We start from the raw sequence: 15,726 nt of genomic DNA on the forward strand, positions 1-15,726 counted from the left end.
AATACTTATTTTTTTGAAACACTCCCTCATATGCCAATGTTGTGAATTATAGAGAAAAAAATATATGCTTTATTTTAAAAATGTGGTCAATCCAGATAAGAAATGTCATGGCTTAAAAAAAAAAGTGCTATTGAACAGTAAGCACATACACTAAATTAAGTAGAATCTACAGAAACCTAAATGCCACTCCAAACAGTTTCAAGCTACTCTTCTTAAATAAGATAGCCACTGACGAACTTTACAGAGAGAGTCAGAGGCGCTGTGTCTCCCCCAGGTGTTTTTAATATTTGGGAAATCCTTATTTATAGCACGTCCTGCTATTTTCAGAGAGAAAACACAATTTCTCTGGATGAATGATAACCTAAAAATGGGAAAACTTGTGAAAAATTTCTTCCTCTCAAAAAAAAAGGTGGGGGAGAAAGAAAGGATGGAGGAAGGGGGGAGGAAAAGAGGAAGGAAGGAAGGAAGGAAGGAAGGAAGGATGGAGAGGAGAAAGGGAGGAAGGAAGGAAGGATGAAAGGCAGGCAGGAAGGCAGGAAGGAAGGGAATGATACCTAGGAAAATATGCAAGCCTGTTTCATTTATTTGTATCCTAAGCAGCAGTGTCATAGAACAGACAGGTTGTTTCAGCCAACCAGACGGGAGCAGCTGCGAGTGCTACATCTTGGCAGTCCGAAGCGATTGGCTCCTCTCTGGGGAGTGGAGGGTGTTCAGTTATTAATGACCGCTGAGCAGGCAGCACCATGTCAGTGTGACAACTGATCGGGTGAACGATGCACCACTAACCACCATGGAAACAAGGAGAAAGAAAGCCAGCTCCCAGGATCTCTCTTCACTGGATTGAGAGCCTCAGCCTGCCAGCTGAGAGAAAGAGTTCCGGAGAAAAGAAGGAACCCTAGCTGCAGCCTCCTGCCTTCCTTTATATCTTAGAATACAGACATAAGCTCGCTCGCATGTGTGCCCACCTATAGTACATGTTTGTGTATACTTTATTACACACACACATGCACCTATTTACACCCGGGCAAGAGCACAACCATGTGATTATCGAAACTGAAGAACTGAGGAAGCCAGCACGGAGGGACACGGAAGGTGGTGTATCACAGAAACTGCTTTGGCAAGGTAAGTTTAAAATATACATTTCTATTTAAATATGCTCTATTTCTTCTTTAGTTGATGCTTGGTTTGTTTTCTTTTTTTTATCCAAACCTAAATTCTCCGTTGATGTTTTCGTCTTGTCTGAATTCTAAAGCATTCTTCTTTCCATTTTACTTTTGAGGAGAAATTCAAATGCAAAAGCCCTCTGGCTTTGGGTATGCTTAGCTGTGTTTGTGGGATTCTCCAACATGCATTTTACTAGCTTGAACGCCCATCAGAGGCTGTGAGTGGGAGAGAAAAAGCAGTGCTGGGGAGAGGAGGGGGAGAGGGGAGAAGGGGACAGTGGGAGTGGAGAGGAGAGGAAGGAGAAGGGGGGAATTTTCTTTTCTCTTCTTCACATTATTTATAATGAAAAGCGGATCACACATCATTCTGTATTTTGAAACCAGCCCCCTAAATGGGGCATTTTTCTCCCTTTCACCCAGCGGATGGAGATTAAGGCAAATGGTGTTGTATGTCAAGAGCTAAAACCATTGAGCAGAGTGGCGGAATGAGCATATCACAAACAGTTATTGAATTTCTGCCAGGCTACATCTTACGGATTGGGGTAAATGACTTCCCTTTAATAACATCCCCCCCGCTGGTCTGAAGGGACAGTGCAAATGCCTGATTGCTAATGCAGCTGCAACCGACACACGCGAGGCAAAAGGATCCCATGAACCAGGAGAGTTCTCATCTTCTTTGGTAATTAACAGAATCACAGCAGGGTGGCTTTAAAGTACATTTGCTATTTCAGAAGATTTTTGTTCAAACCGACTACTATATTCCCTTTGCTGTTATTGAGCTATGTGGCTTAATTTGCCCTTAATTTTTATTTTTAACAATATGTCCTTGTTTCCATGCCTCTAATTTTAGTGAGAGCAGGCTATGAATATCAGTAGAACCTTCCTTAAAATTTAGTGAAAAGGGGATAGTGTGAAGAATAGAAAGGCAAGAAGTAAGGATTCAAAATATCTACCTAGGAAAATTGTGTGCCTGCCCTGGTACTATAAATATTACTCATATCCTACATTTCTCTTTAGTTTCAGAAGCAATACGTTTGAGACAGAATTACTCTCAGTAAACTATGAGCATCCATGTACCGATGATTCATGGAACACAGTGTGGGTTAATTTATACTTCCAGTCTTGTAAAAGGAAGCCAGCTACTTAGAATATGCTTTCAAACAGACAACATCAATTGAGGATGTTCGTGGAAACATTCACTACCTCCTTTAATGGGTCCTGTAAAGACATTAAAACAAACCTGGTATTTGCATTTCGTCTTCTGGAAATCTCTCTTCCCTTCCTTTAGTTTAACTGACCAAATAGTTAATGGAGTCTGTTTCTTTCCAACTGCATGGTATTTTTTTCCCCCTACAACTGTGATTTCAGAGTTATTATTGGTTCCCTAGTTTTTAATATGGGCCAAAATCAAAAGACAATAACCAGTCACTTAGATCCTGACACTTTCCCATAAATGTGTCAAAATATGAGTCACTTTAAATATGTAAGAAGTCAATTAATTCCAGTGACCTTTGTAAATGATGACAATAAAGCAACTCTGACAATATGCCACTGGCTTCGATTTTCCCTCTGTAAAATGAACAAGTTTAAGAAGAGGTTTCCTGCTCAGAGAGGAAAACCAAAGGTGCTGAAGCATTAGCTCACAGTATTGGCAGCCCGGCTCACTCTGCCTCAAACGCCACATGCAATCTATAGAAAAAACAAAATGATTTATTACAAAGAGGAAAAGGTGTTTTCTTTGCTTTCCTGCTATTCATTAGAAGTGCTGTTTTTGCCACAGAACAGATCTGAGATTTTTGATGTACCTCCTAAGTCCCCAACCAAGAGGAAAAGCTTGAAGTAGACATTCAGCCTCCCGAATGCAAACTCCTAGATAATGTAGCACTGCAGTATTGATTTCAGTTTTTCTTAGACCTTTTCCAGGGAAACTTTCCATACCAAACTCACACATACTTAAATCCCACAGAGCCTATTTTTAAATTGCAATCAATGATACCTAAGAACAGTGGATTCACTCTTTAACCTTGGTAAAGCTCACATACATATTTTGTGGATTACACAGATCAACACTGTGCCCACTTGAGTCTGAGAAATACAATCATTCCCGTCCCCAGTGTTGTCACCCCGTGTGTGCCAGTGAGTTTGGTGATCTGATCAGCATCTACCAATGCCAGATGATGGACATAGGAACATGCCTGGAAGACTTAGCCGTAGTCTCCCCCAGTCATGTAGTTATACCAGAAATAGCTTTCTGGCAAGACAAGCGTCGAAGGACCATCTTTTCAAGAGTGTCGCTTGTCACAGGCAACACACTGAGTTAGAATGCTGATGAGTAGGTGGAATTTTTTTTTTTTGGTGGTGGTGGTTGCTGTTAATGGTTTCGTAAACAGTGTTATCTGCCTTCTAGGCCAGAAATTTAGGGACCTATGAAAAAAGGTAATCAACTTAGGATTCATTAACTGTATTTTATTATTTCTTTGTTCTTTTTTACACCTATCGCTTCCTTTTTTCTCTTTTGCCATAAAATGGGCTTGGTGTTTTACTCCCCCACCCCCCACTCTGAATTTTCTCTAGTGCAAAATTTCTGTGTGCTGTGGCATGGTGATATTCATTGCAAACTAATTAAGTTGATCAGAAATGTCTGTAACCTGAGTTTAAAAAAAAAAAAAACACTTATGTAAGTTAAATGCTATTACTTAGAGCCCCTGAAGGTGATCACAGATGAGGTATCTGTTGGGGAATTTGAAGGAGATCATTAAGAGGAAGCTACTAGCATACTAAAAAAAATGAGTCCCTCCTTCTAGCCTCAGGAAGGATGCCCCCAAAGAATAATTCAAAATAATGTAGCTCTAGCCAATCTGAAGAAACAATGGATCCATCTGCAGCCCACTAAAATGTTCCACATCCACCTGGTTCCGAGGGTTTAATCACTTACATATCTATCACTCTTTAGTCCCATGGAACTAAATAAAGCAGGTAAACACTGGGCAATACATCAGCACAGCTTGTCCGTGCTGTCAAAGATAAAGCTCTCTGATACTGGCCAGGCAGTGAGTACTTCAGAAAGCTTCAGTGTGTTGCAGCTGAACACAGGTCCCGCACAGAGCTCCGTGAATTCCTCTCTGCCTCTCCTCTGATAAAGTGATGTCTGCCTCGACACCTGGGAAGTAGGACATGGTTACAATTCTTCCTCTGACCACAATGTAAAAGCAAATCAAATTCTAATACAAAGAAAGTAGGTGGTGCCAGAGGATAGAAATGTTTTCTTTAATAGGATGGGAGGGGTGGAAGAAGATCTCAGTATTTAGACTATTTAGAGGTCATTAAATACAGGGTTAGAAAAAAAGATAAAATGCTCATCTCAAATCTTTGTGAAGAAATATGGTACCCAGCCAGCCATCTACTATATTTCCATAACTGGGAAGTTTGTACATAACTGCTTGCTATCATGTTAATTTATCTTAGGCCACGATAAGGGAGGGCTTTTTTTTTTTTTCTTAAGGTGCTACTGATAAGAGCACATACACGGTTTCAGCATAAGAGAATGAGGAGGAAAACATATTTTCATGTAATAATTTAATTTTAGGATTAAAAAGGACATTTAGAAGATGGTCTCGTATGCTCATTTCACAGGTGAGGAAACTAAGGCACAAAGGGTCTAACATCTTTAGTCCAAATCATACAGTTCTTTATCAAGGCCTAGAATAGACCCCTTTAGAGTGCTCCCTCCAGCACTCCATTAAAACTCCACTACTCAGTCTTTCAAATGTTTTTTTTTTTTTTTAAGAAAAAAGGCTTATAGATATATGCCCCCAAAAGCCCCACAAAATTTAAGGAAATGTTTATCAGATAATCAAGTAGTTGAAAAGCAAAAGCAGGCATTCAACACTAGAAGCAATAATCATTTGTTAAGTATATATACCCAAATATTTCAAACTGATCATCTCTTGGATATAGTCCACTATGTTTTGTAAGGAGTCATAAAAATAAGAACTTTGCCTTGTTTTTAAAACATCTTGATAACATTATTGCTACCCTTCAGCTGTAGAGATTCAACTATGGGTCATCCATTAGAAGTTTTTCGAGGAATTTTGAAGAGAATCTCCACCCCCTTTTTTACTGGGTTTCACTGTAATATTTTAAGGCACTTACATGTGGCCTCATTAAGCCCAGCATCCATTCTCAGGGTCCATGTTTGGCTTACATACCTTACTGGAAAACAGTGAGGACATTCTCAGGATAGCAATCCCTACCTCCCTCTCTCCATCTCCCCATCCGGCCTTACCTTTTCATTTCCAAAGTTTGAGTGAGACTCTGTAGGCAATGACATCTCCCCTTAATTTCACAGCCCTATTTTTTTTCTTTCTGGCAAATTTTTCTTGGTTTCTAAATGTGCTCTCCAAATTTTGCTTAGGATAATAGTAATGAACTGGCTCAAAAACTTTGGGGAAGTAAAAAAGGATATAAAAAAGTAACATAATAATAGACTTACCCTTCCAAGTTCTATGTCCTTTGTACCATACCACTCTATGTGGGCAGATTTTTACAAATAAAAATCTGCACTTCTTAATTTAAATCAGGGCTAATGATATAACTGAGTTAAATATGAAAAACACAACATCTATTCTTGGAGAAAAAGATTGCATGTTGTTCTACGCACTCATCTGTATGTTTATCTAACAACATTAACACTTTGATAAACAGTTGGCAAAGGTCTCAAAACTGGATAAAATGTAATGAGTAAGTTATGAGTAATGAGTAAGTTATTCAGGCAAGTCCCATATTGCTGGAAAATTATGAACAAAGTCCTCAAAAATCACTTGATGTACCACTAATGGATAAAGTGTCAACATAAAAGCAACAACTTTGGCATCTCCTTCCTGGTTAGTCTGTCTTGGGCAGATAACGACATACAAAGACCTCAATATGCCAGTAAGTATATTCACCTTATTCTGAGAGCCCTCTAGGGGAAGTCTTGTCTTTCAAAAGTAATATTGTCCTTGGAATAGGTGAAAATCCCTAAAACTCATGTACAAAAGGTTGTCATACAAAGTTTTATTTCCAGAAAGTGAAGCATTCCACAAATAATCGGCTACTTTATGTAAACCTTTTTTTCTACCATATTTTTCCATGTCTGAATTGAAAAGGCCCACAGACTCCCCAAAGACCCACTGAATCAATTAAGGGCCTAGCATCAACAGGAAGCCCTTTCCATTTCTGGAGGCCTGAAACCTCTGGGATTTAATTCCCTGAAGAGTAAGAGAGGAGGCATTGTTTCCTGACTTGTTCAATGCAGGGAGTCCAGGAATGGGCGAATGCATTCACTCCCATGGGACCAAGCCCGCTAATGTGCCATGGACTAAGCAATGGCCATCGGTAAGGCTGAGGACTCCCAACACTTATAATGACTTAAATAATGCTATATTTTTTTAATTTTTTTATTATGTTATGTTAATCACCATACATCATTAGTTTTTGATGTAGTGTTCCATGATTCACTGTTTGCGTATAACACCCAGTGCTCCATTCAATACGTGCCCTCTTTAATACCCATCACCAGGCTGACCCCTCCCCCCACACCCCTCCCTCTAGAACCCTCAGTTTGTTTCTCAAATGTTATATATTTTGACTGCTGAAAATATTTAAAGAGGCTTCCTTTTCATTGTGGTAGAGAAGATTGATTTGTGCTTATTACAAATTTTCTCTAAAATTACAAAACTGAATTAATAAAATGACTGCAAAGAAACAAAGGCAAATATTTTGGTAGATTCATTCCACAGGAGTAAAATTTATCCATAATATCTTACAGTCTCATAATACTGAAAGGTCAAGGCATTTAAATTACATTGTCAGCTAATTTACGCTTCGTTTTTAAGAAAAAAATAAAAACTCAAAAAAATTTTAAAACAGACATGTATTTTTAGAGATACAATTCATATTGGCCTTTGTATCTCCCTAGAATATTTTTCTCATCACTATATTCATATGCCCAAGACATAGTGGTCTTATCATTGTTTGCTAACAGTGTCTCTGGGCTCTACATTGAATTTTATTTTCATTAAAAATTGGTCATTCAGAATCACCAATTACTTAATCTGTTCCATAAAGAGTATATGGAACCACAGTGGCCTTTATTGATATTTCAATAGTTGTAGGGGGTAATTTGAAAATACATCTAGACAGATCATATTTTGATTTCTACAAAGGCCAAGGGGATAATGGCCTTCCACCGCGTCTGCCTAAGGACTGAGAACAAAACAATAAAGTAGGCAAAATGGGGCTCAGTCTAGGTTACAGTGCTGTATCATTTAAGAGAAAATGCAATAGGATGGAAAGAGAAAAACAATGCTACCACCGTTTGCGGGGGGAAAAAAGACATTCTAAGCACATATAAACCTTGGAAGCTCTAGTCCTAGTAATTTTTGAATGAAAAACATAGGCCATTATAAGATAGGAGCTTAGACTGTATTCATCCAACAAGTCAATTTCTTGTGTGACTAGCTGAACTGATTCACTTACCAAACACATAATTTATATTTTTTCCTCTTTTGTAGTTTATCACCCACTTATTTTTTTACACAAACACTATAGCTGCTCAAGGAGTGTCATAAGGTGATGTTCAGCTAACTTTTTAAAATCAGTGAGGCATTTGCCAAACTACCATTTCCATAATCAGTTACTTTATTTTTAATGAGCAAGCAAATTTCATGTAAACATTGGAGGCTCATCTTTCATTTACACTATAAATTGTATCACAGTGTGCTGCTGTTGGACAAAACAATCAAGGAAGTGAAGAATTATATGTCTTATGACATAAAATACTTTCAGTAGAGACCTTAAGAGTTCAGATCACATTATCTCTTCAACAATCCTTTACTGGCTAAGGGACTGGTCATAATATTAGCAGATCTCATTTATTATATACAGGCGTTTTCTGTGCCAAACATTGTGCTAAGCACTTCGCATGTGTTTTCCCTTGTAATTCTCATAACCATATGGAGCAAGTACTGTTACTAACCCCACTTTACAGATGAGGAAGTTAAGTCTTAAAGAAGAAAGGCAACTTGCCTCAACTAATGAAAGGCAGACCAGGAAAAGGAACCTAGGTCAGTTTGGCTCTAACGAACATGGCTTTTGTGCATGAGGCCAACACTGCCTCTTGTTGGTACGGCCTAAACACAGCTCGTCCATACTGCCTTCTAGGCATCAGATTCTCTATCAAAACATAATCATTCCATTTATCATCTCCTGCCATGCATTCTGCTCTCACGAGGATATTATCTCTGCAAGATTCATTCCTGTTTTCTTTTTGTTGTTGTTGTTTCTGGAGGAAGAGTGATTATTGACTCATTTATATGTGGGTATCACTATTTGATAAACTAAGATGATTTCTGCAGTTCGGTTCACAGCCAGACTTGAGACCCAGCAGCTTATAGTTCTCTCCCACTATTTTTCCATCAGTAGAGTCCAACATGCTTCTTTACCTGTGGCCATGCACCGAAGTAACTGGCACAAAGGAAAAATGCAAAGCTTAGCTTGTAAGTCTTAATTTTCATTATTTATACCAGTCTGTCCACAGCCCTAATTCTAATCTGTGGATCCTTCCTTACTCATTCATTCTCTTTTAAACAAGAAGCATCAAAACAGTGAATACCATTTCACTGCTAGTATGATCATCAATTTTCAGTGAAGTTCATCAATCCTCCTCAGTATTAATAAGCTTATAGCTCGGTAAAGTTAATAGACAAAACCTGTTTTTCAAACTGAATGTGCTGAGCCAAACCTAAAACTTCAGCAGAAGTATTCTATTCCAGCTGTTTGCAAAACTTCAGCATTTCTCACTGAGTGACCTCCTCAAAGAGCTATCTGGGGAGTCCTTCAGTTTGACGGTCCTACATAAAAAAAGCTGAATGTGAAATTAAGTCCAAAATGTTCCTAAGGATTCTTCTCATGATTAGGAATGGGGTTTCGGGGCGCCTGGGTGGCTCAGTCGTTAAGCGTCTGCCTTCAGCTCAGGTCATGATCCCAGGGTCCTGGGATCGAGCCCCGCATCGGGCTCCCTGCTCGGCAGGAAGCCTGCTTCTCCCTCTCCCACTCCCCCTGCTTGTGTTCCCTCTCTCGCTGTGTCTCTCTCTGTCAAATAAATAAATAAAATCTTTAAAAAATAAAAATAAATAAAAATAAATAAAAATAAAAAAAAAGGAATGGGGTTTCGAGAGCTCATGTTCATGTATATTTTCTTTTCAGAAGGAAGATTTAAAAAAAAATGTAAGTAATTGGACAAATGAAAAATGAACTTCAAGTCTGAGGTGATAGACAGCTAAGATATCCATGCCTCATGAAAAACCTAATTCAACACATGTAGGAAATAAAGGACGTGTATAATTTTAGATTAAAGTTTTGGATGTTTTTTTTTTTTTTTCCCCTACTACCTCTTACACTCACACACGACAATGAGGAGCAGAGGAGAGAGGGGATGCTGGCCAACAGCTTTTCAACATGTACCACAGCCTGGATCCCGGTTAAGTTCTTTCACACCTCATGTCACCGAAGCGAACAGCCCCACAAAGGAACAGAATGAAGAAGCAAATGTCTGACTCCAAAACCTATTCTATTAAAACCATGTTATTGTGCCTCCCACATCACATATTTCTTAGAATAAGCATAATACATTTCTCCTTTGAGAAGCATTTTACTTTTTATGCAGAAGCATCCAACAATAGGTCCCTTCTATAGTTTTAAGCTTCTCAGCAAAGATCAGAAAGCTTATATAAAAATTAAGCAAACTTGACAGTTTTACCACCTGGTGCAACCTGATAGTATTTCAAGAATGACATAATGAACACTTAACATAACTCAACTAACCTAAAATAAAAGTATTACTTGTGGATTTTTTTTTTTACTCAAACATTCTCATTAATCTGTGTAACTTCAGAAGTGTAGTGTGTTTAAAAAAAAAAAAAATCATGGTTGAAGTCCAGAAGGACTTATGAACAGCTGAGATCTTTATAATTTCTTAGGGAATGCAAATCCCTCACAAAAGAAGGAAATTTTTCTTTACCATGAATATCTTGCAAATCAAACACACAGAACAAAATTTCAACCCCATCTTTCATCCCTGAATGTTGCTTATCAGATCTGGGAAATATCTGAAAACTTCTTTCTATTTTTAAATATCGTGTACACCTAGGAAAGATGATGAACACCTACAAGTTTAAATCTGCCCATAAAGAAGTTTTCCTGTCTAGAGTAGTAACTTCTTGACTGCCACGTCCTGCCTCCACTCCTTTCCACACCACACTGAAGGTAATAGTATATTGAGTTCTTAACTTCACTTAAGCAAGGAGCTTCCTGTTTGACATAATCATGTTAAATCATAAATCAGTGTGCTACTCTACTTTACTTGAGATGTCTATGAATCTTTGAAAGGAGAGATATTCTAAGGTAATATACCACTTAGGCATTCATTTAGACATGTCATATCATGGTCATTTACTCAATCACCACGGATACAGGACAGTCAATAAATGGAATCTCAAGAATTGACAGGGAATGATGTATGTATGGCAAAGAGAACCAAATCTGTCTGTCTATCTATCCATCTAAATTCTCCCATCTTAAGAGGTACCATTCTGTCAAAATTTTGGAAGGCACCATATTCCAAAAGTATTGCTAATGCATTCATTGTTTAAATGTTATATATATGTTTGTATATTTTGCTTCATTTTTAACATGAAAGCAAAATTTATTAGGCTGTCTCTGATGAGCTACATCAAATTCACTTGGGTGCTTATTTTTAGCACAGAATATTAGAATCTCTGGAAGAATATAAGAATCCCTAGTGGTTTTTTTTTTCTTTTTTTTTTTGCACCGTTTCAGAACTGATGGTTAAAGATTCAGAAGATCCTTTTCCTTTGTCCATTGTCTGCCACTCTTGTTTCAGGTTTGTAAAGTTTGTTTATTTGAGACAAACAATTAATTGCCTGAATCGACACAAAATATTCATAAACAGGTACACTGTGTTGTGCTTTTTCCCAGAGAAGACTGGGTCTAGGATATGGCTCAGTGAGTTAGGGATTTGATAAGGGACCTGACAGACATTCAAGCGGATGCTTTTAGTAATATGCTTGTAAGTCTGTGTTATCGATGGTTCCTATCTCTACTGCCATTCAGAGTCATTTCTTAGCTCTCAGATAATGCCTGTAGCGTGGTAGGGGGGAGTATCTACCAGAAGTGGGCAATACCCTTTATTTCCCACATGTTCATGAACTCCTATTTTCATATACTATACTACATTTCACGTGCAACTCAGCTGAGTGTCACCCAGAGGCTGCCCTTTGACACCATTAACGAATTAATTCTATACTGTCCATTGATTTGCTTTCAAAGGTCATTGGCTAATATAAGGAGTCAGAACTGGTATAACAGAATTGTCAAACTGAGAGAGATTTTACAAATATTAGGTCACTTGCTCAAAGGGACTCATTACTTAAATACATAACTGGAACCAGACACCAGGTGATTCAGTCCCTGCCTAGTGGTTATTTCACAGCCCACATTGACTGTGGTGGTCGGGTTTCAAAAAGATTGGGCCATATGCTCCTATCAAATCATTCATTTTCTTAAGCACTGTTATGACCAAAAGTTCCCAAAGTCAACCCTGTAGGGAAATTCAGCAGTGCCTTCTCTGTGAAGGGCCCATATATGTACAACCTCTTAGCTGCTGGGTCCAATTCATTCTCCAGCCACGTTTCAAGATGCCTCTTTAGAGTAGCATTTTATTGACAGTAATATGTTGCTGCTCTGCATCAAGCATATGAAGTATTTGGGACTGGGGTTTTGAATATATGCCCTAAAGCAATTTTAGCTGAAGAGTTGTTTTGTTTCCCTTTCAAGTCACGGAAAAAGAGACAGAGACAGAGAGAGAGAGAGAGAGAGAGAGAGAGATTCTTAAAAGGAAAACACACACAAAATGGCAACTATACAAAAGTTTCATATTTATCCAAAACACAAATAGAATGATCCCAGTTCTTTGTGCTACTCCATTGGAAATTTCTTCTCTTCTTGGACATTCCACCTCAAATTTAAAAGGCTCCGAGACTATTCCACAATAATCCTCTTTGCTGGCACCCTAAGAAACTTTATAACACACACAAAATAACTACAATCTCTGAAATTATAAATCTCATTGCCAAGTTATTTTTGTGAGCTTTTATTAAGACCCTGATGTAAGTTTCATCCCCAAAGAATGCATAGTCTAGAATAATGGGCACTCAAGCCCCTGAGTTGTTGCATTAAAATTTTTACATTGTTGACAATCACATGATCTTCTTCAATACCACTGTGTCCATTTATTATAGTGATTTCATAGAGACAGTTCTCATTTTTCTCTCATGTGAAAAATCCTCCTTGTGAATACAAATGAATGACATTTAAGTTAAATTTTAACAATCTATGTAGGACTTTGTTTCCCCCAAAATGTAACCACATCTTAAGAAATGACAATTGTCCTATTCTATCATCTCAGAAAAGCTGTATTCGCATTTTTGTAGATTTAGTTAACAATTGTATTTCTCTATCTATTCGATTGCCATCTTAACATAAGCATGCATGTACCCACCCAAATATTGGACTTAAAACAATTTGCCAACTGTTAATAGTTTCTTACCAGTTTACAAACATTTCAATTAAGTAACTAGCCACATTTACTTGTACCTGGTCTCAATAATATTTCTCCTTCTAAGACACGCCATATAACTGAGATGACGAGTATTGTGGTGCTTTTTAAGAGTTATTTTCATAGAAAACTCTGGGAAAAAATCCACTGGCCAATAAAATTCTGCAATCTTTAATGGAAATTAAAGTCAAATACCATTCAAGTAACTCTATTTTGCTCTGCCATTTCTCCTGTTCTCACATCTCCACCTCCAAAATTAGTATAAGTTACAAAAAATTCTAATAAGCAATAACAACCATTACTATGACTATTATTAATTTGGTAGTGATGAACATTCAGTGATTACTTTCTATGTTTCTGATGCAGTAATAAGAACATTTTTATACTAAGAATTTTTAATGCATTATTTGTTTTAACTTTCATGACATCTCTCTGCGTAGATACCATTTAACATCCATCTTTTAATAGATTAGGAATCAACGTCAGAGGAAGAGAAAGAATTAGAGTCCATGTCTGATCCTTTCATTACTAGGCTGCATCTATAGACTGCCATTTTAAGAGCCAGAGAGCAGGAGAACCAGATCAAGCATTTGCATTAGCTACTTAAGAAATCTTAAGGTTAACGGGATGCCTGGGTGGCTCAGTCGGTTAAGAAATCTTAAGGTTAAGTGTGGGGCAAAGTGAGAATAGTGAAAAGTGATATTCCTATGATACCACTTTGGAGAAAAGGCTGTATTTTCATTTTCAGTTTTCAAGCATAACACCACTCAAATCTCTGGGTTTGGGGCAACATTTCTGAAAGTCAACCTTGCTAGAAAAATGACTCCTACTGTTGAAGAATTTTTTTTCTTTCCTTCTTTCATGCATGCCTTCATTTTTCACAGCTCTGGCTGGTGTTACAGAGTCAGAAAGGATGGAACCCCAGGTAGAGAGGAGACAGAAGTCGTACAATTCTCTTTCTCCCACTCCCTCTGTGTCCTGCTGCCCCATAAATGTATAGTTCTGTAAGCCACAGTTCAGTATTATTCTAGGGAATGAAAGTGTCTTTTGTCATCTGCTTTAGATTTACCAAATACAAACTTTCGTTCTAGAAATGTTCTCACATCTGCTGCTAGTGCTCCCAGTTTATATATTTTGAGTATCATTATGCTGTCAGTTGAGTAACTAACACCATCACTTCAATTGTTGCTGCTCTCAGTTTAAAAAGGGAAGAGGGGAGATACATGAAAGTATTAAGTATGGTTGCCGGCAATAGTTTAAAATGGTGCTAAGTAAGAGAAAAGCCGCAGCATTAATCCCTCTACCTAGTCTTTTTGGGGCTTGGCTTTTTGGAACACCTGCTAAAGAAAGATTTTCAGATGTGGGGAAAAGGAGGGTTGTTAGAAGGAAGGGATGGAAAATGTGGAGGACTTGCCGAGGGGAAGCAGGTGATATTAATGTATTCTCATAAGCTGTAAGCTGCACTATTCATTAATTAAAAATATGCACACAAATACCCAGGCTCTCATTCCACTGGAAGCAGAAGCAAAATCTGGAACAAGAGAGTCATGACTTCTGGAACAATGGGGAAAAAGGAAAAGCAAGCAGAGGGAAGGGGATAGTCTTATACACATGAGAGAAGGAAAAATGAGGGGAAGGGAAAAGGAGTTGCAGGTACAATGGCAGTTAGAAGTGAGTTGGGTGCAACGTATGGATCCACTTGCCAAAACCCAGAGACAAAAGCTTGACCATAGACTTCCAAGAGCTCCCGGTGCAGAACAATTTCTATCACCATATCAAAGGAATCATGAAAACAGAAATGTACTCATTTCTGTAGACTGAAAATTGACAAATAAATTTGTAAATAAATTTGTATTTCCAAACAAAATAATCACAAAAACCTTTTAAAGTGCCCTTTAAGAGTAATTTGATTCCTCTCCCTGAGATAAACCGAAGAACCAAGTGTCAATATGTTGAAAAATGACAAAACAGATGTCAAATAACCCTCATTTTGCAACAACAACCTTCTGTGAATCTGGCATCTAGTTATTCCACTTAACATCATGTATGAAACTCAGAAATGATACAGCCGAAGAATGGAATACTAATTCATGACAGCATGTGGAAAGGAGCAGATGAGAACAAAACACCACAAAAGTATATAAATTGACCAAATGAGATTGCATATGTTACCATCTTCTATGACAACAAACACTTATTGACTGACAATTGACATCTGGTTTGCTCCCCTATTCTGCAAATCACAAAAATGGGTTGCTGTGGCAACTGTCATGTGCTATTTAGCTTGCTAGAAGGAAAAACAAAACAAAACAAAACAAAAACCTCAAAGTACCTTTCAAGACACAAATACAGAATGCCTTTTCATTGTTCTTCCCGCCCCAAGAGAACAAATCTCCTGACAGTAGATTTATTTTTTCATAGCTTAAAAAATGGGCTGGCTTTCTGTCATTTGCATTTTTTATCATATATACTACCAATTTATGCAAGTAGGGAAGAAAAAAATCCATAGAAATATAAAGGAGATGGATACAGATTGCTTGAGTCACATGAATGTGATAGGGCCATAGTCATATATAGCATCCCCACTTTTACCATCGGCAGCTCTTTTAGCCAATTTAACTCCACTGAAATGTATGTATCAAATTCATGCATGATAAGCCAAGGAATACACTAAGAGCTCGACTCTTAAAGCATCAGCAAGGCAAGATTATTTTTCTGAACCAAAAACAAGAGCAAGGTGCAAAGAAAAGATTAGTTTTCATGGAAGCACATTCTTAATCTCCCAGTAACGCATAACATAGTCTGTTCACAAAGATGCTACGCGGGACCTTAGAATACATCAGGTTACCAACATCTGTGCACCACAGAGCTCGCAAATTTACAGCT

General features: G+C 37.9%; 2 protein-coding genes across 6 annotated transcripts in view; one reads left to right on the forward strand and one right to left on the reverse strand.

Moving 5' to 3' along the window:
- IMMP2L (inner mitochondrial membrane peptidase subunit 2) overlaps positions 1 to 15,726 on the reverse strand; it is an 867,011-nt gene that overhangs the window by 422,520 nt on the left and 428,765 nt on the right. The window lies entirely within an intron of this gene.
- Positions 720 to 15,726, forward strand: part of LRRN3 (leucine rich repeat neuronal 3) — a 35,840-nt gene continuing 20,833 nt past the window's right edge. Inside the window, exon 1 of the mRNA XM_027574867.2 lies at positions 720 to 1,122. The gene's annotated coding sequence lies outside the window, so the exon portion shown is untranslated. The remainder of the gene's footprint in view (positions 1,123 to 15,726) is intronic.

This window comes from Zalophus californianus, chromosome 12, assembly GCF_009762305.2.
Source record: "Zalophus californianus isolate mZalCal1 chromosome 12, mZalCal1.pri.v2, whole genome shotgun sequence".
In the NCBI taxonomy this organism is placed as follows: Eukaryota; Metazoa; Chordata; class Mammalia; order Carnivora; family Otariidae; genus Zalophus; species Zalophus californianus.